The sequence below is a fragment of the Procambarus clarkii genome, chromosome 3, assembly GCF_040958095.1.
Source record: "Procambarus clarkii isolate CNS0578487 chromosome 3, FALCON_Pclarkii_2.0, whole genome shotgun sequence".
Taxonomy (NCBI): domain Eukaryota; kingdom Metazoa; phylum Arthropoda; class Malacostraca; order Decapoda; family Cambaridae; genus Procambarus; species Procambarus clarkii.
This window is the reverse complement of record NC_091152.1, coordinates 36,147,256-36,170,888: the sequence shown is the minus strand read 5'-3', so window position 1 is coordinate 36,170,888 and position 23,633 is coordinate 36,147,256.

Genomic DNA, 23,633 nt, shown 5'->3' with positions numbered 1-23,633 from the left:
GTCTCTGAGGCAGGTGTAGGCCACATGTGGAGTCTCTGAGGCAGGTGTAGGTCACATGTGGAGTCTCTGAGGCAGGTGTAGGTCACACGTGGAGTCTCTGAGGCAGGTGTAGGTCACATGTGGAGTCTCTGAGGCAGGTGTAGGTCACATGTGGGGTCTCTGAGGCAGGTGTAGGCCACATGTGGAGTCTCTGAGGCAGGTGTAGGTCACACGTGGAGTCTCTGAGGCAGGTGTAGGTCACATGTGGAGTCTCTGAGGCAGGTGTAGGTCACACGTGGGGTCTCTGAGGCAGGTGTAGGCCACATGTGGAGTCTCTGAGGCAGGTGTAGGTCACATGTGGAGTCTCTGAGGCAGGTGTAGGTCACACGTGGAGTCTCTGAGGCAGGTGTAGGTCACATGTGGAGTCTCTGAGGCAGGTGTAGGTCACATGTGGGGTCTCTGAGGCAGGTGTAGGCCACATGTGGAGTCTCTGAGGCAGGTGTAGGTCACACGTGGGGTCTCTGAGGCAGGTGTAGGCCACATGTGGAGTCTCTGAGGCAGGTGTAGGTCACATGTGGAGTCTCTGAGGCAGGTGTAGGTCACACGTGGAGTCTCTGAGGCAGGTGTAGGTCACATGTGGAGTCTCTGAGGCAGGTGTAGGTCACATGTGGGGTCTCTGAGGCAGGTGTAGGCCACATGTGGAGTCTCTGAGGCAGGTGTAGGTCACACGTGGAGTCTCTGAGGCAGGTGTAGGTCACATGTGGAGTCTCTGAGGCAGGTGTAGGTCACACGTGGGGTCTCTGAGGCAGGTGTAGGCCACATGTGGAGTCTCTGAGGCAGGTGTAGGTCACATGTGGAGTCTCTGAGGCAGGTGTAGGTCACACGTGGAGTCTCTGAGGCAGGTGTAGGTCACATGTGGAGTCTCTGAGGCAGGTGTAGGTCACATGTGGGGTCTCTGAGGCAGGTGTAGGCCACATGTGGAGTCTCTGAGGCAGGTGTAGGTCACATGTGGAGTCTCTGAGGCAGGTGTAGGTCACATGTGGAGTCTCTTGGGCAGGTGTAGGTCACAAGTAGAGTCTCTGAGGCAGGTGTAGGTCACATGTGGAATCTCTGGGGCAGGTGTAGGTCACACGTGGAGTCTCTGGGACAGGTGTAGGTCACATGTGGAGTCTCTTGGGCAGGTGTAGGCCACATGTGGAATCTCTGAGGCAGGTGTAGGCCACATGTGGAATCTCTGGGGCAGGTGTAGGTCACATGTGGAGTCTCTGGGACAGGTGTAGGTCACATGTGGAGTCTCTTGGGCAGGTGTAGGCCACATGTGGAATCTCTGAGGCAGGTGTAGGTCACATGTGGAATCTCTGGGGCAGGTGTAGGTCACACGTGGAGTCTCTGGGACAGGTGTAGGTCACATGTGGAGTCTCTTGGGCAGGTGTAGGCCACATGTGGAATCTCTGAGGCAGGTGTAGGTCACATGTGGAATCTCTGGGGCAGGTGTAGGTCACACGTGGAGTCTCTGGGACAGGTGTAGGTCACATGTGGAGTCTCTTGGGCAGGTGTAGGCCACATGTGGAATCTCTGAGGCAGGTGTAGGCCACATGTGGAATCTCTGGGGCAGGCGTAGGTCACATGTGGAGTCTCTGGGACAGGTGTAGGTCACATGTGGAGTCTCTTGGGCAGGTGTAGGCCACATGTGGAATCTCTGAGGCAGGTGTAGGTCACATGTGGAGTCTCTGGGGCAGGTGTAGGCCACATGTGGAATCTCTGGGGCAGGTGTAGGTCACATGTGGAGTCTCTGGGGCGGGTGTAGGTCACATGTGTAGTCTCTGAGGCAGGTGTAGGTCAAATGTGGAGTCTCTGAGGCAGATGTAGGTCACATGTGAAGTTTCTGGGCAGGTGTAGGTCACATGTGGAGTCTCTGGGGCAGGTGATGGTCACATGTGGAGTCTCTGGGGCAGGTGTAGGCCACATGTGGAGTCTCTGAGGCAGGTGTATGTCAAATGTGGAGTCTCTGAGACAGGTGTAGGTCACATGAGGAGTCTCTGAGGCAGGTGTATGCCACATGTGGAGTCTCTGAGGCAGGTGTAGGCCACATCTGGAGTCTCTGAGGCAGGTGTAGGTCATATGAGGAGTCTCTGAGGCAGGTGTATGCCACATGTGGAGTCTCTGAGGCAGGTGTAGGCCACATCTGGAGTCTCAGGGACAGGTGTAGGTCACATGTGGAGTCTACAGCGAGGTGCAGGATGAGACCAGAGAGTCAGCAGGAACCACACGTGTCAACACTGACTTACGCAGTCTTACGCAGTGTTAGGCTTACGCAAGTTAATTAAAAAGTGGCATGAGACCTACTCAGCCCAGCGAGCGGGCCCTTGAGACGATGAGACGCGGAAAGGAAATAAGATGGTGATGATGGTCTCACTACACCAGAGTGCCTCACTACACCAGAGTGCCTCACTACACCAGAGTGCCTCACTACACCAGAGTGCCTCACTACACCAGAGTGTCTCACCACACCAGAGTGCCTCACTACACCAGTGTCTCACTACACCAGAGTGCCTCACTACACCAGAGTGTCTCACTACACCAGAGTGCCTCACTACACCAGAGTGCCTCACCACACCAGACTGCCTCACAACACCAGAGTGCCTCACTACACCAGAGTGCCTCACTACACCAGAGTGCCTCACTACCCCAGAGTGCTTAACCACACCAGAGGGCCTCACTACACCACTGGTCGTCGCACAGTCGTAAGTGGGGATCACTTAGCTACTGTGTACGGTGTTCTAAGACCAGTATTATTGCAACCCACAAGAGTTTGGTGACTCGCACCATCACGAGGCTTCCTAGTGGTCGTCGTGTATAAAGAGAAAGAAGGTTTAGAAGAGGAGAGAAAGGGTGCGCCTATAGTCATGACCCATCAACAAATGGTCATCTTCCACCAATCACTTCTCTCGAAACAATGAATGATCACAATATATTATGAATATTTTAGTCACCCGTTAAAGATATAAAAAACACTACTGTGTATCTCCTAAGTAAAGGTGGGCAATCAAATAATTAGCATTTATATCGTCTTAATTGCAATTAATTTAAAAAAAAGATTAAGCCACAAAAAAATTAAAAATAGTATTTAGACTCGTATAAAATTCTCAAAGAAACATTAAAATATTTTTATTACCTATGTCAGTTTTGTATAAAAATTAAACAAAAAACTTATAAGAAAATTTAACAAATTTATATATAAACTTTAAAAGTTTTTTCTTATAAAAGACTTCCAGTTAAAATTTTGAGTAAAATACCTAATATTTATAATAGATAAATACGTGAATTCATTCCCCATCGTAAGTAATTGGTGATCGCTTTGCTACTTTGAACTAAGATCACAGTAGTCGGTATATGTAATTAGCTACTGTGTACCACGTTCTGAGTCAAGCAGTCGTCATTAAGTGGAGATCAATTAGCTACTGTGCACCGTGTTATGAGGCCACTGGTCGACACACAGTCATCAATAAGTAGAGATCACTTAGCTACTGTGCACTATATTCTGAGGTAACTGGTGGTCACACAGTCATCAGTTAGTAGATATCACCTAGCTACTGTGCACCGTTTTCCATAGCCAATAGTCTTTACACAGTCATCAGTAAATTGGGATTTTTTAGCTACTGTGCACCGTGTTCTCAGGCCAGTGGTCGTCACAGTTGTCAGTAAGTTGGGAGTAAAAAAGTAAGAGTGTGTCAGTAAGAGTGCCTCTCTACACCAGAGTGCCTCACTACACCAGAGTGCCTCGCTACACCAGAGTGCCTCGCTACATCAGAGTGTCTCACTACACCAGAGTGTCTCACTACACCAGAGTGCCTCACTACACCAGAGTGTCTCACTACACCAGAGTGTCTCACTACACCAGAGTGTCTCACTACACCAGAGTGTCTCACTACACCAGAGTGCCTCGCTACACCAGAGTGCCTCGCTACACCAGAGTGCCTCGCTACACCAGAGTGTCTCACTACACCAGAGTGTCTCACTACACCAGAGTGCCTCACTACACCAGAGTGTCTCACTACACCAGAGTGTCTCACTACACCAGAGTGTCTCACTACACCAGAGTGCCTTACTACACCAGAGTGTCTCACTACACCAGAGTGCCTCACTACACCAGAGTGACTCACAACACCAGAGTGACTCACAACACCAGAGTGTCTCACCACACCAGAGTGCCTCACCACACCAGAGTGCCTCACTACACCAGAGTGACTCACAACACCAGAGTGCCTCACTCCACCAGAGTGCCTCACTCCTCCAGAGTGCCTCACTCCTCCAGAGTACCTCACTCCTCCAGAGTGCCTCACTCCACCAGAATGCCTCACCACAACAGAGTGCCTAACCACACCAGAGTGCCTCACTACACCAGAGTGCCTCACACTACACCAGAGTTCCTCACACTACACCAGAGTGCCTCACACTACACCAGAGTGCCTCACTACACCAGAGTGACTGACTACACCAGAATGACTCACTACACCAGAGTGCCTCACTACACCAGAGTGCTTCACCACACCAGAGTGCCTCACTCCACCAGAGTGCCTCACTCCACCAGAGTGCCTCACTCCTCCAGAGTGCCTCACTCCTCCAGAGTGCCTCACTCCTCCAGAGTGCCTCACTACACCAGAGTGCCTCTCTACACCTGAGTGCTTCACCACACCAGAGTGCCTCGCCTCACCTGAGTGCCTCAATACGCCAGTGGGCGTCACAGTCATCAGTAAGTAGGGATCACTTAGCTACTGTGTACCGAGTTCTGAGACCAGTGTGGTTGCAACCCACAAGAGTTTGGTGTCTCACACCATCACTTGGTGGGGGTCAGTAGGCCGCCCACAGGAGGTAGGGCGCCTGACAGCTGGGTGGACAGCGCTTCAGATTCGTAGTCCTGAGGTTTCGGGTTCGAACCCCGGTTGAGGCGGAGACAAATGGGCAAAAAAGTTTCTTTTACCCTGATGCATCTGTTCACCTAGTAGTAAATAGGTACCTGGGAGTTAAACAGCTGCTACGGGCTGCTTCCTGGGGTGGTGTAACAAATAGGAGGCCTGTTCTAGGACCGGGCCGCTGGGATGCTAAACCCCGAATTTATCTCACGAGGCTTCCTAGTGGTCGTCGTGTATAAAGAGAAAGAAGGTTTAGAAGAGGAGAGAAAGGGTGCGCCTATAGTCATGACCCATCAACAAATGGTCATCTTCCAGCATCGCACTTCTCTCGAAACAATGAATGATCACAATATATTGTGAATATTTTAGTTACCCTTTAAAGATATAAAAAAAACTACTGGCTATCTCCTGAGTGAGGGAGAGCAATTAAATAAATAGTATTTATATTATCTTAATTATAATCATTTTTTAGTAAAAATATTAATTTAAATATATATTAATAGTCATTTTAAATTTGTGTAAAGGTCTTTAGAAAGCTTTTAAATCACTTAATTTCGTATGTCAGTTTTGTATAAAAACTAAAACAAAACTTATATAAAAATTTAAAAATATTTATTTACAAACTTTGTTATCTAAAATTACACAGTCTTTTATAGCTTTAAATTTTTGAGTATAATACCTATAAATTTTAATAGTTAAATACGTGAATTCATTCTCACTCATAAGTCATTGGTGATAGCTTGGCTACTCTGAACTGAGATCACAGTAGTTGGTATGTGTAATTACCTACTGTGCACCAAGTTCTGAGCCCAGTAGTCGTCATTAAGTGGGGATCACTTAGCTACTGTACACCGTGTTCTCAGACCAGTGGTCGTCACAGTTGTCAGTAAGTTGGGAGTAAGAAAGTAAGAGTGTGTCAATAGGAGTGCCTCACCGCGCCAGAGTGCCTCACCACGCCAGAGTGCCTCACCACACCAGAGTGCCTCACCACACCAGAGTGTCTCACCACACCAGAGTGCCTCAGTAAACCAGAGTGCCTCCCGACACCTAAGTGCCTCACGACACCAGAGTGCCTCACAACACCAGAGTGCATCACTACAAGAGTGTGCTTAACCACACCAGAGTGCCTCACCACACAAAAGTGCCTCACAACACCAGAGTGCCTCACCACACCAGAGTGCCTCACCACACCAGAGTGCCTCACCACACCAGAGTGCCTCACCAAACCATAGAGCCTCACCACACCGGAGTGCCTCACCACACCAGAGTGCCTCACCACACCAGAGTGCCTCACCACACCAAAGTGCCTCACCACACCAGCGTGCCTCTCTACACCTGAGTGCCTCACCTCATCAGAGAGCCTCACCACACCAGAGTGCCTCACCACACCAGAGTGCCTCACCACACTAGAGTGCCTCACCACACAGGAGTGTCTCACCACACCAGAGTGCCTCACTACACCAGAGTGCCTCACCACACCAGAGTGCCTCACCACACCAGAGTGTTTAACCACGTCAAATTGTCTCACCACGCCAGAGTAACTCACCACGCTAGAGTGCCTCACCATGCCAGAGTGCCTCACCACGCCAGAGTGCCTCACCACGCCAGAGTGCCTCTCTACACCAGAGTGCCTCACCACACTAGAGTGCCTCACCACGCCAGAGTGCCTCACCACGCCAGAGTGCCTCACCACGCCAGTGGTCGTCACACAGTCATCAGTAAGTAGGGATCACTCAGCTACTGTGCACCGTGTTCTAAGGCCAATTGTCGTCACAGTCATCAGTAAGTAGGGATCACTTAGCTACTGTGCGCCGTGTTTTGAGGCCGGTGGTCGTCACTGTTGTCAGTAAGTAGGGTTCACTTAGCTACTGTGCACTGTGTTCTGAGGCCCATTGGTCGTCACATTCGTAATTAAGTAGGGATCACTTAACTACTGTGTACCGTGTTCTGAGGCAACTGGTTGTCACACAGTCATGAGTAAGTAGGGATCACTGAGCAACTGTGTACGGTGTTCTGAGACCAGTATGTTGCAACCCACAAGAGTTTGGTGACTCGCACCATAACGAGGCTTCCTAGTGGTCGTCGTGTATAAAGAGAAAGAAGGTTTAGAAGAGGAGAGAAAGGGTGCGCCTATAGTCATGACCCATCAACAAATGGGCATCTTCCACCATCGCACTTCTCTCGAAATAATGAATGATCACAATATATTTGAATATTTTAGTCACCCTTTAAAGATATATAAAAAAAAACACTACTGTCTATCTCTTGAGTGTGGGAGGGCAATCAAATAAATAGCCTTTATATCATCTTAATTACAATCAATTTTCAGCCAAAATAACATTTCATATACAAATTAAAAGTCATATATGAATTTGTGTAAAGTTCTTAAGAAAACTATAAAACCACCCAATATCCTAAGTTAGTTTTTATAAAAAATAAATAAAGAAAATTATAATAAAAAAAAATTATATAAATTTTGATATATGTAATTACAAAGATTTACATTATAAAAAAAAAATTGAGCAAAATGCCTAATAATTATAATAGTTAAATACGTAAATTCATTTTCACTCATAAGTAATTGGTGATAGCTTGGCTACTCTGAACTGAGATCACAGTAGTCGGTATGTGTAATTAGCTACCGTGTACCACGTTCTGAGCCCAGTAGTCGTCATTAAGTGGGGATCAATTAGCTACTATGCACTGTGTTCCGAAGCCAATGGTGTTCACACAGTCATCAGTAAGTTGGAATTTTTTTAGCTACTGTGCACCGTGTTCTCAGACCAGTGGTCGTCACAGTCGTCAGTAAGTTGGGAGTAAAAAAGTAAGTGTGCCTCACTACACCAGAGTGCCTCACTACACCCGCGTGCCTCACTACACCAGAGTGTCTCACTACACCAGAGTGCCTCACTACACCAGAGTGCCTCACTACACCAGCGTGCCTCACTACACCAGAGTGCCTCACCACACCAGAGTGCCGCACTATACCAGAGTGCCTCACTACACCAGAGTGCCTCACTACACCAGAGTGCCTCACTATACCAGAGTGCCGCACTACACCAGAGTGCCTCACTACACCAGAGTGCCTCACTACACCAGAGTGCCTTACTACACCAGAGTGCCTCACCACACCAGAGTGCCTCACCACACCAGAGTGGCTCACCACACCAGAGTGCCTCACGCCTGCAGAGTGCCTCACGCCACCAGAGTGCCTCACGCCACCAGAGTGCCTCACGCCACTAGTTCTCGTCACAAGTAGTGCAGTGAGTAATTACCATCAATATGTGGTAATTACTTAGCTACTATGTACCGTGTTTTGAGGCCAGTGATCGTCACAGTTGTCAACCCTGCTAACGGGCAAGGATGGAGGAATGAATAACAGGATAAAAGTCGGAATATGGAAGACCTTTATGGGAGATAGGACAAGAACGGATAGCGTCCTTAGCGGCAGCATCCGCACGCTCATTGAAAGAAACACCAATATGGCTGCGAACCCAGCAAAACTCTACCGATTTAAATTTACTAGAAATAAGAAACAGCCTTTGCTGAATCTCGACGACCACTGGGTGAACAGGATTAAAGGACCCAAGAGCCATGAGGGCACTACGAGAGTCAACTACAACCACAAAGGAGGAATGAGAATGAGAAAGCAAGAGACGGAGAGCATAGAGAATAGCATAAAGTTCCGCCATAAAGACGCTAGCCTCCGAAGGGAGGCGACACATATAAGTATGGTCAGGAAAAACAACAGAGTAGCCCACACCGTCCGCAGACTTAGACCCATCGGTAAAGATGGAAATAGAGTGGGAGTGCGAAGAAAAGTGCTCAAGGAAGAGGCTGTTGGAAATTTCCAACACCGAATACAACGCTGTTGTATTCTCATTAATTATTACTAATTCTACTAATCATTGTAGTAAGTAAAATTAACACAACGTAGAATTCACATGTACTAATAATTTCATCTGTGCAGTAGGCTAGAATTCTCACGTCACCTGACGCCAATATTGCGTCAGATTTCATTACAATAAACACATTATATCCAATGTATCTGAGAATTGAATTCGATTCTCTATAACCAAGGCGTTCTGTGTGATAATTAATTACAGATAAATTGACCTCCAACTAAAAGCCGAATAGAGCGTTAGAGTCATAGCAGTTATCTAGTAATAAAAATTAACGTCATAAGTGAATGCCATGGAGAGGCATTAATTCCTCCCCATTATATGTTTACTATCACTGAACTGGCAAATAATAATAATTCACTCTTCTAAATAATAAACCCGTCCTGTCTCGAACATTTCAAGCACAACTGCGAGAAATACTAATATTCATGATAATAATTTGTCTAATGAACGCGAGACGCGGAGCGGGGAAGGAGAGCAAGCCAGTACACGTGTTGAGAAGCTCTCGAGCGGACCTGTTCGCGTCGTGCTCACGAGGAGACGCCATTACCCAGCCATCAGGGTAAACGCTATCCATCCTCCAGAAGAAAGTCGCCACTGTGAGGCGTGAAAGGCCTTGCAGACAATATCTTCGACTGGTGTCAGTGTAATATAAGGAACCTTTTTAATCTGGTTCTTTGACTGCACGTGACCGGCCAGTGAAGCGCGCCATTATCCAGGATAGGTGAAGCCAGAGCCTGGGGCGCGAATTTCGGCAATCTTAAAACTTACACAGTGCCCATATTAGCTAAGTATCTTATCCTTATTTGATGCATCTCATAGGGTGTAGAATTGTAGCTGGGTGATTTGTCGTGACGACGTATACCAACACCAAACCACAGGTTATTATACCTTATCTACTATTAACATTAATTTCTTGGACATAGAAATTTAGTAGTTTAATTAGTTGCTACTGTAAATATTTGTTTTGCAGCACGTGAGAAGAATTCTCCCAGCTGTCCTCTCCCATGTTAATCCATCCCACTCGTCATCCAGCCGAGCCCAGGACAATCAGAGGAAGCGTCGTGATTTACACAAAGGAATCGTCTTTAAGCTAAGATCCCTTTGTATTCCTTTAATAATTATCTGGAATTATTTACATGCAGAGCTCTTTCTTGGATTGACATGTGTTTATTGTGATTATCATTATTATATTCATAATCTATGTTCCCATTAATGGTAATGACATTGATTTCCCAATAATTCATAGGATTAGATTATTATATCTTGGATTAGTGAACGAACCACACTAGTTCCTGGACGTACTGAGTTCCAGTAATAGCCCCCCCATGTAGGTGTTTGAGGGTTTGATTCATTTAATTATACAGCCCATTAATTATTTCTATGATCATATTCTCTAGTATTTTATCCATAGTTACTGGTTCATCTAGAAATTATCTAATGATCAGAATTTCTCAGTTTCCCTCTTTACTATAAAAGCGGGTGGTCCTTCGTAATTTAATTTACTACATTAATATTTAAATAATTAGATTCAAGCCCCAAATGTCCCACAGAGGCCTTTCAGAATTGTAGGAGGGGTAAAGGCTTTAGTAATACAAGTCAAGGACGTACAAAACTTGGGAAGGGGGACTCTCCACGGAGGCAAGGAAGGAACAATATGAGGAGAAACATTAGAAATATGAACAGAAAGAGAATCCTGTAAGCGAGATAACCGGACAGAAAGTGGGAGACGATGAAGAGGAACAGCAGCTACAGGAGGAGGAAAAGTCAAAGCACGACAGAGGAGAGAGGAAGGATGTTGTAAGGACCGCGCAAGATAGCGAAGACAGTAGCGATCACGGCGGTCCTGAAGAGAGAGAAAGCCAGTGTCAACATACAAACTGAGGGCGGGAGTCGAACGAAAGGCACCAGAGCTGAGACGCAACCCAGTATAGTGCAAAGCATCAAGACGGCGAAGAGTTGAAGGAGAAGCAGAAGAGAAAGCAGGGCAACCATAATCGAGTTTAGACAGGACGAGAGAGGAGTGCAAATATAGGAGCGTGTGTCTATCCGCTCCCCAAGAAGTATGGGACAAAACCTTAAGAAGGTTAAGGGCCTTAGAGCACTCAACTCGGAGGTAAGAGATATGGGCTGACCAAGACAAACGAGTGTCAATGACTAACCCCAAGAGCTTTGCGGAATCCCTGTACACAATGGGATGACCATAAAGCGACAAAGAGGGACGAAGAACGACATGCTTCCGAGTAAAAGTCACAGCACAAGTCTTAGACTCAGAGAACTTGAAGCCATGATCGGTGGCCCAAGACGACACGGCATCAATCGCAAGTTAAAGCCACGATTGAAGGAGAGGTGAATCATCACCCCGACAGCAAAGGGTAAGATCATCAACATAGAGAGCAGAAAAGACGCCAGAAGGAAGAGAAGAAAGAAGACCGTTGAGGGCAACTAGAAAAAGAGTAGTGCTCAGAACACTACCCTGGGGTACACCCTCATACTGCCGAAACGGGGCAGAGAGAGCAGTACCAAGCCGCACACGAAAGGAACGACGAGAGAGGAAGCTCTGGAGGAAGAGAGGTAGGTTCCCACGAAGGCCAAAAGAATGAAGTTGAGACAGAATATGATACCGCCAGGTAGTGTCGAGGCCTTTTCCAGGTCAAAAAGGATGGCAACAACTGAGGTCTTCACAGCAAAAGCAGGGCGAATATAGACCTCCAAGTTCACCAGGACATCCGTTGTGCTGCGGCACTTGCGAAAACCAAATTGAGAAGGAGAGAGGTGGTTATAGTGTTCTAAGAACCACATCAAACGAACGTTAACCATACGTTCAAAGAGCTTGCAAACACAACTCGTGAGGGCAATAGGGCGGAAGTCCTTGGGGGATGACCCGAGAGACCCTGGTTTCCGAACAGGGAGGACAACAGCATCGAGCCAGTCTTCAGGGACCGACGACGACTCCCAGACCCGATTGTACAGACTCAGTAAATACTGAGACGTACACGGAGGGAGATGGCGAAGCATTTCATAATGAACGACGCCATTGGAGCCCGCTGCCGTAGAACCGCAAAGGGCTAGGGCAGACTGAAGCTCAGAGAGAGAGATGGGATCATTATAGGGAAGGTGAAGATAAGTACAGAAATTTAAAGGACGAGATTCAAGAAGAGGCTTACGAAGAAGGAAGGATTGGGGGAGATGAGAACCAGAACTAACAGAGGAGAAATGGGAACCCAGTTCGGTCGCAACCTGCAACGGGTCTGCCACAAGAGCACCAATGAGGCGAAGGACTGGTGAGACATCGGGAACGAACTTACCCGCAATCTTGCGGATACGCTTCCAGACCAGTGGGAGAGGAGTTTCGGACGTAACGGTGAAGACATAAGACGCCCAGCAAGCACGTTTAGCTGCACGGATGGTCCTATGGGCCACCGCACTCGCCTTCCGAAACAAAAGAAAAGACTCAACCGTCTGCCGGCGGCAATGTCTCTTCCAGGCTTCACGCTTACAGCGAACAGCCCGAGCACAGTCCATATTCCACCAGGGAACGCACTTCCGCGTTCCACGAGAGGAAGAGCGAGGAATAGAGTGGAGGGCAGCGTCAAAGACAGTGTCATGAAAAAGAAGGAGGGCGCGAGGGAGAGGCAGATTGGAGAGGTCGGAAATAGTAGCACGGAGAGTAAAGAGGCGCCAGTCAGCCTTGGCAAACCACCACCTACGGAAGGAGAGAGGAGGGCGAAAAGAGAAAAAAGAAACAAGGATAGGAAAATGGTCACTGCCATGGAGGTCATCAAGGACCCGCCATGTGAAATCTAAGTAAAGAGAAGAAGAGCAGAGAGAAAGATCGAGACAAGAAAGGGAGCGAGTCCGAGAGTCCAAACGAGTGGGCTCACTAGAATTAAGAGGGGACAGGGAAGAAGAGAGGATGAAAGGTTCAAGGAGGCGACCCCGGGTGTTCGTCAGCACATCACCCCAAAGGGCATGATGACAATTGAAATCACCCAGCAGGAGCACAGGCTCTGGCAAGGAGTCTAGGAGGTGTTTAAGATCGGGAAGAGAAAGTGAGACAGTTTGGTAGAGATAAATGGAACAAATCGTGTACCACCTACGTACAAAGACACGGGCGGCAGAACAGTGGAGAGGCGAGAAAAAAAGTTAGGGGACAAAGGGAACATCAGAATGAATCAAGAGAGCAGAAGAATTATGGACTCCAGCTGTCGCTGGGGGGGAGGGGGAGAAAAAAGAATAGCCACGGAAGCGACCAGGACGAGCACCAAGCATCGGCTCCTGGAGACAGACACAAAGGGGCGAAAACTGTGAAACGAGAAGTTGGAGGTCAAGGAAATTGGCGTAAAATCCACGGATGTTCCATTGAAGAAAAGACATCAGCAAAGAGAGAGAGGAGAGGAACAGAGAGCGAAGAAGAAACAAAGGTGAGGAAGGAACACAGCACGCTAAGAAAGCGCAGAGTCAGGAGCAGGGTCAGCGAAGTCAGGGTTAGGGGGCATGGGTAAACTGAGTAAAGAAGGAGGAAAAAAAGCGGGAGGACAGACCAGAGGTGGACGAGCAGGGTCTAGAGGAGGAGGAAGGGGAGGACGAGGGGCAGAAAGAGGGGAGCGTACCTCAGCAAGGGCAGTAACCAAGACGGAACTGGGGGCTAAATAAACCCATACAGTAGGAACAGGGGGCTCCACCACCGAAGCGGGAGGGAAAGGAACGATAGAATCAGAGATAGGGGGTGAAGAAGAAAGCGATGCCTTCTTACCGACAGGGGAGGAGGAAAGAGAGGAGCCAGGTTTCCGCTTCTGACTCAAAGATACGGGCGTCCCAGCAGCAATGTACTGGGCAACAGACTCCAGCACCTCGATAAGAGAAGAAGAGCGAGAGCGAACAACACAACCATCAGGAGAGCGATGGACGTCGGCCCGCACAGTCAGGCGGCGTGGAGAGCCAAGAGACGGAGGGGAACGACGGGAAGGAGGACAACATGGAGAGGAAAAAGAAGACACAGGAGACGTGACAGACTGGGTAGAAAGAAGGGGAGCCCTAGACAGAGAACTAGGAGGGGGACCCTTCGGAACAGAACAGAGGGAAACAGGGGAGGTGGTGGTGGGTGTGTCTAGGTCTAAGGCTCAGAAACGGTTGTGAGACTGAGAAAGGTGGGAAGGACGAGGAGAGGAAGAGCGTACCACGCGAGCATAGGAGACACCAGTGAAAGAGGGGAGACAATGAACTTGGCGCCGAGCCTCAGGAAAAGACAAACGGTCTCAGTGCTTCAAGCTGAGGACGGCCGCCTCAAGTTTGTAACAAATACAAGCACGGGAGAAAGTAGGGTGGGCCTCACCGCAATTGAGGCAGCGGGCCTGGGATGAAGTGCACTCTAACTTATAGTGACCCTCGCTTTCACACAGGGGACAGAGAGAGACAGGACTAGAGCATTTGAGGGTACCATGCCCAAACCTCCAGCACTTACCGCAGAGCCGAGGAGAGGGAATATATTCCTGAACGGAGCATCTGACACCAGCAAGAATGACAGAGGGCGGAAGGGACCTACCATCAAAGGTAACCTTCACTACCCTAAGGGGCAGACGGCGATGACCACGAGGGGGACGAGTAAATGTATCTACCTGGAGGACAGAATGACCCTGGGCCTCGAGGATATGCTTGATATCCTCGTGGCAGTCCTTGAGATCCCTAACACTGGTCGCAACATGGTGCGGGAGAACAGTGCCAACACTGGCATTCAATCGGGCGTTCTTCGAGACCCGAACAGGGGTCTCGCCAAGGCAGGATAAGGCGGCCAAGCGGGTGGCTGCATCCTGAGAAGGAGCAGCAACGACACGGGTACCAAGACGAGTGGGGTTGAAGGTGACAGAGGCATCCACGGAATCGACAAGATGCCTATGAAGGGAAAAATCATCAGGAGGAGTTGAATCCGAAGGTAGGAGGTCAAAGTATTTAGTCCACGTATCAGGACCAAACAAAGCATGGAACGAAGTAGGACGGGAAGGAAGCATACGAGAGCGGCCATGGCGGGGACGGCGATGAGAACCCTTAGAGAGAGACGGGTCAAAAGGTGCAGTAGTCACAAGAAGGGATGGAACCGTGCAAGGGGACGAGACAGTCACCACAGCAGGCTTGGGGCTCGACCCAACCACAGAGGAGGGAGGGGAGCAAGGAGGAAGAGTCTGGTCTGGGCCTAAACCAGGTTCCGTAGCGGGGGCTACAGTTCCCGGTCTTCCAGGACGGTCCGACTCAGGGGCCTGGTCGCCCACCCCATGAGCCTGGGTAATAGAAGGCAAGTCGTTATCCATACAGCAAACCAAACAAAAGAGATGGGACCTGGAACCAAGGGATTCCACCTACCAGGGCAGCCAGGGAGGCCGAGCGCGAGCCAGTGCAGGAAGGGTGTGTCGTCCCCAGCGGTGCTCCCCCTTTTCAACAGGGGAGTCCTACTACTTCGTTCATTCTCCCACACTGGTGCTAAGACCCCAGTCCCCCTATCTCCCCCAGCCTGGACACCCAACCATCCACTCAGGGCGGCCTCTCACAGGCGACCCCTCCAGCGGGTGCTCCGATGGCTTACAAGGCCCCTACATGGTGCCCTTCAGCACGTACACCACCCAAAGAGGGGGCAGGAGGGGGAGGGGCACAGGCAACCCACACCGGTCCCAGGGAGGTGTACGTGAGCCCCTCACCACGGCAAGGAGGCACCACGGAGGGGTATTTATATGGAATATGCGTTGTAAGTTGCATTGTCATTAAAATTTTGCGTATAATACCTTTTATTTGATTGTTAAATGATCAATTTATCATGTCTTTGTTACTCTGAACTGAGATCACATTCTACGATATGCGTAATTATCTGTGTACCACGTTCTGAGCCCAGTAGTCGTCATTAAGTTGGGGATCACTTGACTACTGTGTATCGTGTTCTGAGACCACTGGTCGTCACAGTCGTCAGTAAGAAGGAATCACTTAGCTACTGTGCACCGTGTTTTGAGGTCACTGTCATCAGTAAGTTGGGATCTCTTAGCTACTGTGCACCGTGTTCTGAGGCCATTAGTCGTCAGTTGGTGAGAATCACTTAGCTACTGTGCACCTTGTTCTGAGGCCAATGGTCGTCACAGTCTTATGTAGGGATCACTTAACTACTGTGCACCGTGTTCTGAGGCCAGTGGTGGTCACAGTCGTCAATAAGTGGGAATCACTTAGCTACTGTGTACCGTGTTCTGAGGCCAGTGTGATTGCAACCTACAGTAGTTTGGTGACTCGCACCATCACGGGGCTTCATAGTGGTCGTCGTGTATTAAGAGAAAAAAGGTTGAGAAGAGGAGAGAAAGGGTGTGACTATAGTCATGACCCATCAACAAATGGTCATCTTCCAGCATCGCACTTCTCTCGAAATAATGAATGAATACTGTATATTGAGAATATTATAGTAACTCTTTAAATATGTATAGAAAACCAACACGTCAGTAGAATAGAAAGCGCCACATAGTGCCACCTATGTAGGGAGATCAGATAAGAAATCAGAAGCGGGGAGCCACATAGTGCCACTCCATATTAGGTCACCCAAGGTGTGAGTGGTAGCAGTCGAAAAAACAGTGAAGATAGGTATCTATTATGCGCCACTATGATCATGTTCACATATACAGTAAAGTATGACAATATATTTAAGTAAAAATGAATTTATTTGTATAATAAACACTCACGGGTGAGTGCCAGTTACGCCCCCACATTCCTTAATGGGGCAGGTGTAAAACAGGTTCCTCTCGGTGAGGGTGGTCGCCCGTATCCTTCCTCGCACCTAATGGCCTTGACTTTACCGTAACAGAGTTCCACACCCAGTGGGGGTCGAGTGGGTCTTATATAGGGGTATTAAATTATAAATCTCCTCCAGGGGTTAAAAAAAATCAAAGAATTTATTAATGTTTTATTAGGTAAAAATCACAAATGATGTATAAGAAGTTAATTATGATCCCTATCCCTCTCCCCCCTCCACCTCCCCTTCCTCATCTGAGTAGAATTCTGACGTCTCCCCATCCGTGGTGAGTGGGGGGAGGTCTTGACCCCCTCCCCCCTCTCTTGGGTGGTTGCCTTTTGGACGACTTTCCTTCTGACCCTCATCTGAAGTGTTCTGGAAAGAGATGGGGGAAATAATTTATAGGACTATATCTTTTATTTGAAAAATATTCTATTTCCTCTAAGAACTGCTAGTACATACCTCTCCCCCTGCAGGAGCGGCCTTGTGTCCTCTACAGCAGGCATCATCAATTAGGCTACGTAACAGCATCTTGTTTGGGGCAGACCTTCCACGTAGAATTACTACTCTACAAATATGGACGGGTCCTAAGAATTGCACTGAAAAAAAAGAAGAGGTAAAATAGAGGTTGTACAAAGTTTCTATTGTGGGAAAAAAAATAAATCTTTACCAGAAAGTGAGGGTAATACTAACCAGGCCCTTCAAGGACTTCAATCTTCCCTGCGTGTGTTTCTGGGGAGACGCCTTCCATTTGTAGGATGAGGAGGTTGGAGGTCTTCTAGGGGGGTTGTGGGGTGAGAGGGGTTTTATATGGGGGTAATCCCCTTGTTAGGTGGGTTGCCTAGCTAACAAAAGTATTCTCTACACCACCTATAAGAACCAACCCTTACTCCTCTACAAAATGTCCTAACACAGTGATGTTTCATAGGAAAATATCGTCTCGCATAAGCGAGGGCACGTTTATCATTTAATTTTAAACTAACGCTTGAAAATACATTATGTAAGTAAAGTACTGTTGAAGGCAACCCCAGGTGACTCACCCTATGGACAAACATTACGCAATACAGTCCACAAGCAAGGGTAAAATCACTCTGGAGTCTGTAGCACATTCCAAACACATTTGTTATTGTGTTAGTTTTAATAAATCCTTGAAAATAATGTCCATAAGTAACCACCGACATTGCATAACTATCGAAAAAAAACATTCGATGTTTAACTTTATCAACATAAATAGCTACCCAATGTCCCATAGTTAATCTGCTGTGTGATGGTAAAATATTAGTTATGAGAACAATAGGTTTTCTTGATGAGATATTTAAATGTTCTATTTCATCAGCATTATAACAACCTAGGTAGAGTGCTCGATCCCCTAGATTATTTTTTAAATTATTATTTATATCATAACAATTCATTATGTTTTTAAGCTCGCACGTCACACAGAACAGTTCTCTGCCCATCGATGGATAGTACCCCAGTCGTTTCCCCAAACAGTAAAACCAGTCTGTTATATGTAACACCGCCACCAAACTCAAGCTCCATACACAAGTTGCCAGATTTCTCCACAGGGAGGGAATCCTTTGTTTGAATGGTGGTTAAGTCAAAGGCGAATATCGATCTCCCCTTATTAAAAGTGTCATAGGCTAGAAGTGAATCACGCTCTAAGCCTAATGTCTTCAAAGTTTCGTAATAAAGGCGGGCATAATGATTGTCGAAATCACCGCCAATTCGGTAAATTGCGTTATTGTTCAAATACATGGCAATATTTTTCAGTTTTGCATTTTCAAAATATAATCCATTACCTTGGTGAAGGCCAGCGAAATAATTCATTGGTACAATTATCATGAATATCTTGTGAGGAATTACTTGCGCCCAAGGCTGATCAATTAAGAGACTAGTTTGATTCCCTGCTAGGACATATGTTTTAGAAATGGTTTTATTGAAAGTATAGCTTATGGGGTCGGGGGATGCTAACAGTGAGCTGTTTAAGGCTAGGTAAGCACTTGGGTAGGGGAACACTCGTGTTACCCACAACTTAGCATAATCCATATGAAGCCGATACTTAGAGCCATCGTCCACACTTGTATTTAGCACCCAAGCATGTGGGGAGAGCTCCAATCTTAGGCGCACATCTATATTATCTAATATGTATTGCTCTAGGGTTGTTACGTCCAATAGTAGGGGAAAACACATTGACAATCCTTTACCTTTTAAATCGGTCATAAATTTGTTATCCTTGGCGGTTGCCCCAGTAAAAAATGTATTAGTAAATTCGTTAGGGATTACACCATCATCACTCCAGTCCCTACGAAAGGCCCCAATTCTCCCCAAGGAAGACATTTTTGATGGAGGCATGGAGGTAATTAATTTAATAAACGACCAATAATTAAAATTAGAATTTGTTTCAACTACCTGCTCTCCTAAAAACACCTGGACACCTTTAAACATGGTATTTGACAACCCATTCACAAATTCCACATGGACATCCTCTTCCAATTTTGTGGTATCGTCATCTTTCGTTAAAGATACCTTAAAATCTATAACAATATTAGCTAAATCTAAGAAGGCGCCCTGGGTTCCAGGGATGCGGAATTCTAAGTAATTATCCCGCAAACGTTGATTAATAGGGAGGTTAACAGGTAGAATGTCTATTTGCTGTGTGGAGGCAATTGAACTCTCCACATTACGTATTCTGTTACTTCTAGGAAATTGGTCAATAATACTGGAACTATAATATTCTACTGGTATTTTCAACCCAGCTCCACTAGCCTCCGCCATGATCTCCTCCGAAAGGTGAAGTATGACTGCTTACTGTAGTGAAAATACATCATTTTTATACCCAAGGGCTCGTTTACATTTATTATTTTTATTTTTTCTTCTCCTAGAGAGTGTTTTAATTTTCCCGCCTGCTACCAATTTCTTCCCCACAGTCTTAAGAGCATCAATACCGTGAGTTCTCAGAGCGCTCTTTACATCCCGTCTACCACTGGTTAAATCACCAAGAACATTTTTCCCAAAATCGATAGCAGTCGGCGTTACAGTTTTCATGAAAAATGGTATGGCTCGCCGAGCCAAGCCAGCTAAGGTCCCCCAAAAAACACCACCAGATCTGAGATAATGCGCTTGGAATGTGCGTATGTCATTCATCGCTCCCCCTCTCATCCCGTGTCTCCTAGAGATGGGGGAGAAGATCTCCCCGTAGTCCTTCTGGGAGGGTGTGTGGAAAGGTACTCGCATCCCGACTCCTCTTCTTATAATAACCGATGATGTGGGTAAACACTTATATATATATATATATATATATATATATATATATATATATATATATATATATATATATATATATATATATATATATATTTATATATATATATATATATATATATATATATATATATTAGTATATTTTGGTAGCAGTCTTTCCTGTAGACATATATTATTAAATATGACCGAAAAAGTAAGATTAATAATTCTAACACGAATTTTCTCAATCTTTCGTACATTACGCTTCACTGTTGGAGGTAAATCAAAAATCACTTCTCCAAAATTCATTTTCATTTCTAGTCTGACGCGACACGGGCGCGTTTCGTAAAACTTATTACATTTTCAAAGACTTCACAAATACACAACTGATTAGAACTTACGTCTCTCTGATATTATATCTACATTTGAGTGAGGTGGGAAGGGTGATGTGGCATTAACACAAGACAGAACAGGAGGGGATATTAATAGGGTATTAAAAGTATCAACACAAGACAGAACAGAAACAATGGGTATTGAATAGAAGTGTTTGTAGAAAGCCTATTGGTCCATATTTCTTGATGCTTCTATATTGGAGCAGAGTCTTGAGGTGGGTAGAATATAGTTGTGTAATAATTGGCTGTTGATTGCTGGTGTTGACTTCTTGATGTGTAGTGCCTCGCAAACGTCAAGCCGCCTGCTATCGCTGTATCTATCGATGATTTCTGTGTTGTTTACTAGGATTTCTCTGGCGATGGTTTGGTTATGGGAAGAGATTATATGTTCCTTAATGGAGCCCTGTTGCTTATGCATCGTTAAACGCCTAGAAAGAGATGTTGTTGTCTTGCCTATATACTGGGTTTTTTGGAGCTTACAGTCCCCAAGTGGGCATTTGAAGGCATAGACGACGTTAGTCTCTTTTAAAGCGTTCTGTTTTGTGTCTGGAGAGTTTCTCATGAGTAGGCTGGCCGTTTTTCTGGTTTTATAGTAAATCGTCAGTTGTATCCTCTGATTTTTGTCTGTAGGGATAACGTTTCTATTAACAATATCTTTCAGGACCCTTTCCTCCGTTTTATGAGCTGTGGAAAAGAAGTTCCTGTAAAATAGTCTAATAGGGGGTATAGGTGTTGTGTTAGTTGTCTCTTCAGAGGTTGCATGGCTTTTCACTTTCCTTCTTATGATGTCTTCGATAAAACCATTGGAGAAGCCGTTATTGACTAGGACCTGCCTTACCCTACAGAGTTCTTCGTCGACTTGCTTCCATTCTGAGCTGTGGCTGAGAGCACGGTCGACGTATGCGTTAACAACACTCCTCTTGTACCTGTCGGGGCAGTCGCTGTTGGCATTTAGGCACATTCCTATGTTTGTTTCCTTAGTGTAGACTGCAGTGTGGAAACCTCCGCCCTTTTCCATGACTGTTACATCTAGAAAAGGCAGCTTCCCATCCTTTTCCGTCTCGTAAGTGAAACGCAGCACGGAACTCTGCTCAAATGCCTCCTTCAGCTCCTGCAGATGTCTGACATCAGGTACCTGTGTAAAAATGTCGTCAACATACCTGCAGTATATGGCCGGTTTCAAGTTCATGTCGACTAAGACTTTTTGCTCGATGGTACCCATGTAGAAGTTTGCAAACAGGACACCTAGGGGAGAACCCATGGCGACACCATCTACTTGCTTATACATGTGCCCATCCGGGCTCAAGAAGGGTGCCTCTTTAGTACAAGCTTGGAGTAGTTTCCTCAGAATACTTTCTGGCATGTCAAGAGGAGTACAGGCTGGATCACGATACACTCTGTCGGCTATCATTCCGATTGTCTCGTCCACAGGTACGTTGGTAAACAGCGATTCTACGTCCAACGAGGCTCTTATCCCTGTGGCCCATGTGCCCCGCAGTAAGTCTTGTGTTAATGCCACATCACCCTTCCCACCTCACTCAAATGTAGATATAATATCAGAGAGACGTAAGTTCTAATCAGTTGTGTATTTGTGAAGTCTTTGAAAATGTAATAAGTTTTACGAAACGCGCCCGTGTCGCGTTAGACTAGAAATGAAAATGAATTTTGGAGAAGTGATTTTTGATTTACCTCCAACAGTGAAGCGTAATGTACGAAAGATTGAGAAAATTCGTGTTAGAATTATTAATCTTACTTTTTCGGTCATATTTAATAATATATGTCTACAGGAAAGACTGCTACCAAAATATACTAATATTAAAGTGCACGACCCAGCAGCAAGGAATCAAGCCTTCACGATAAAATATCGCCAGGATCTGATTCGTGATCAGATATACAAGGCAGAGAATGAAATCAAAGACAACAAAACGCAACTACTTCATGCTACAAACGAGTGGAGAAATAGCAACATCGACCATAGTATCCGTACCCGCATTGAACAACACCTCGACATCCTCACAGACCAACATCACCTCAGCACTGAAACAAGGATTATCAAGAAACTAACAACATTATATGGAGGACCTATGGCAATTCCACGACCAAGAGATGGCTTCCTGAACCTTGCAGGAATTAACCTCACTGAGGACCAAGTCACTCTCCTAAATCTGGGCATAAACTGTCATGTTATGTCCAGACCGAGTGAAATGGCCCGGAAAGTAGAGTTGGAAATTCTGTTGGACGACATATTCGACCTCGAGACACAAAAGAAGGTCACTACCAAAGATACCTTACAAGCAGAACTTATTGCAGAAGGAGGAAAGAATCGAGGCAACTACAGAAGCACCATACTGTCCCCCGAGCTTAAAGCGGCAGCTAAAAGCCTTCGTGAGAACAAGGAGATAGTTGTCAGGAGAGGTGACAAGTCGCCAATATATGTCATTCTTAAAAAAGACGAATATCTGGCGAAAATGAACATCATACTCTCTGACCAAACTAAGTTCCAAAGGGTAACGAAGGACACTACAGCCGAATTAAAAGCAAAGGTCAACAAACTGATCGAAACTGTGAACGCCAAGAAATCCGGACTCCACCTGCCAAAGATCATTGGGGAATATAAACCTGGATATGCGTATGGAAATGTCAAGACGCACAAGCCTGGAAACCCACTTCGGCCAATCATTAGCCAGATACCCACACCCACGTACAGACTGGCGAAGCGACTCAACGGCCTGCTGACTCCTTATGTTCCTTGCGCCTTCAGCCTGAAGTCTCCAAAGGAATTTGTGGACTTACTGCGGGGCACACGGGCCACAGGGATAAGAGCCTCGTTGGACGTAGAATCGCTGTTTACCAACGTACCTGTGGACGAGACAATCGGAATGATAGCCGACAGAGTGTATCGTGATCCAGCCTGTACTCCTCTTGACATGCCAGAAAGTATTCTGAGGAAACTACTCCAAGCTTGTACTAAAGAGGCACCCTTCTTGAGCCCGGATGGGCACATGTATAAGCAAGTAGATGGGGTCGCCATGGGTTCTCCCCTAGGTGTCCTGTTTGCAAACTTCTACATGGGTACCATCGAGCAAAAAGTCTTAGTCGACATGAACTTGAAACCGGCCATATACTGCAGGTATGTTGACGACATTTTTACACAGGTACCTGATGTCAGACATCTGCAGGAGCTGAAGGAGGCATTTGAGCAGAGTTCCGTGCTGCGTTTCACTTACGAGACGGAAAAGGATGGGAAGCTGCCTTTTCTAGATGTAACAGTCATGGAAAAGGGCGGAGGTTTCCACACTGCAGTCTACACTAAGGAAACAAACATAGGAATGTGCCTAAATGCCAACAGCGACTGCCCCGACAGGTACAAGAGGAGTGTTGTTAACGCATACGTCGACCGTGCTCTCAGCCACAGCTCAGAATGGAAGCAAGTCGACGAAGAACTCTGTAG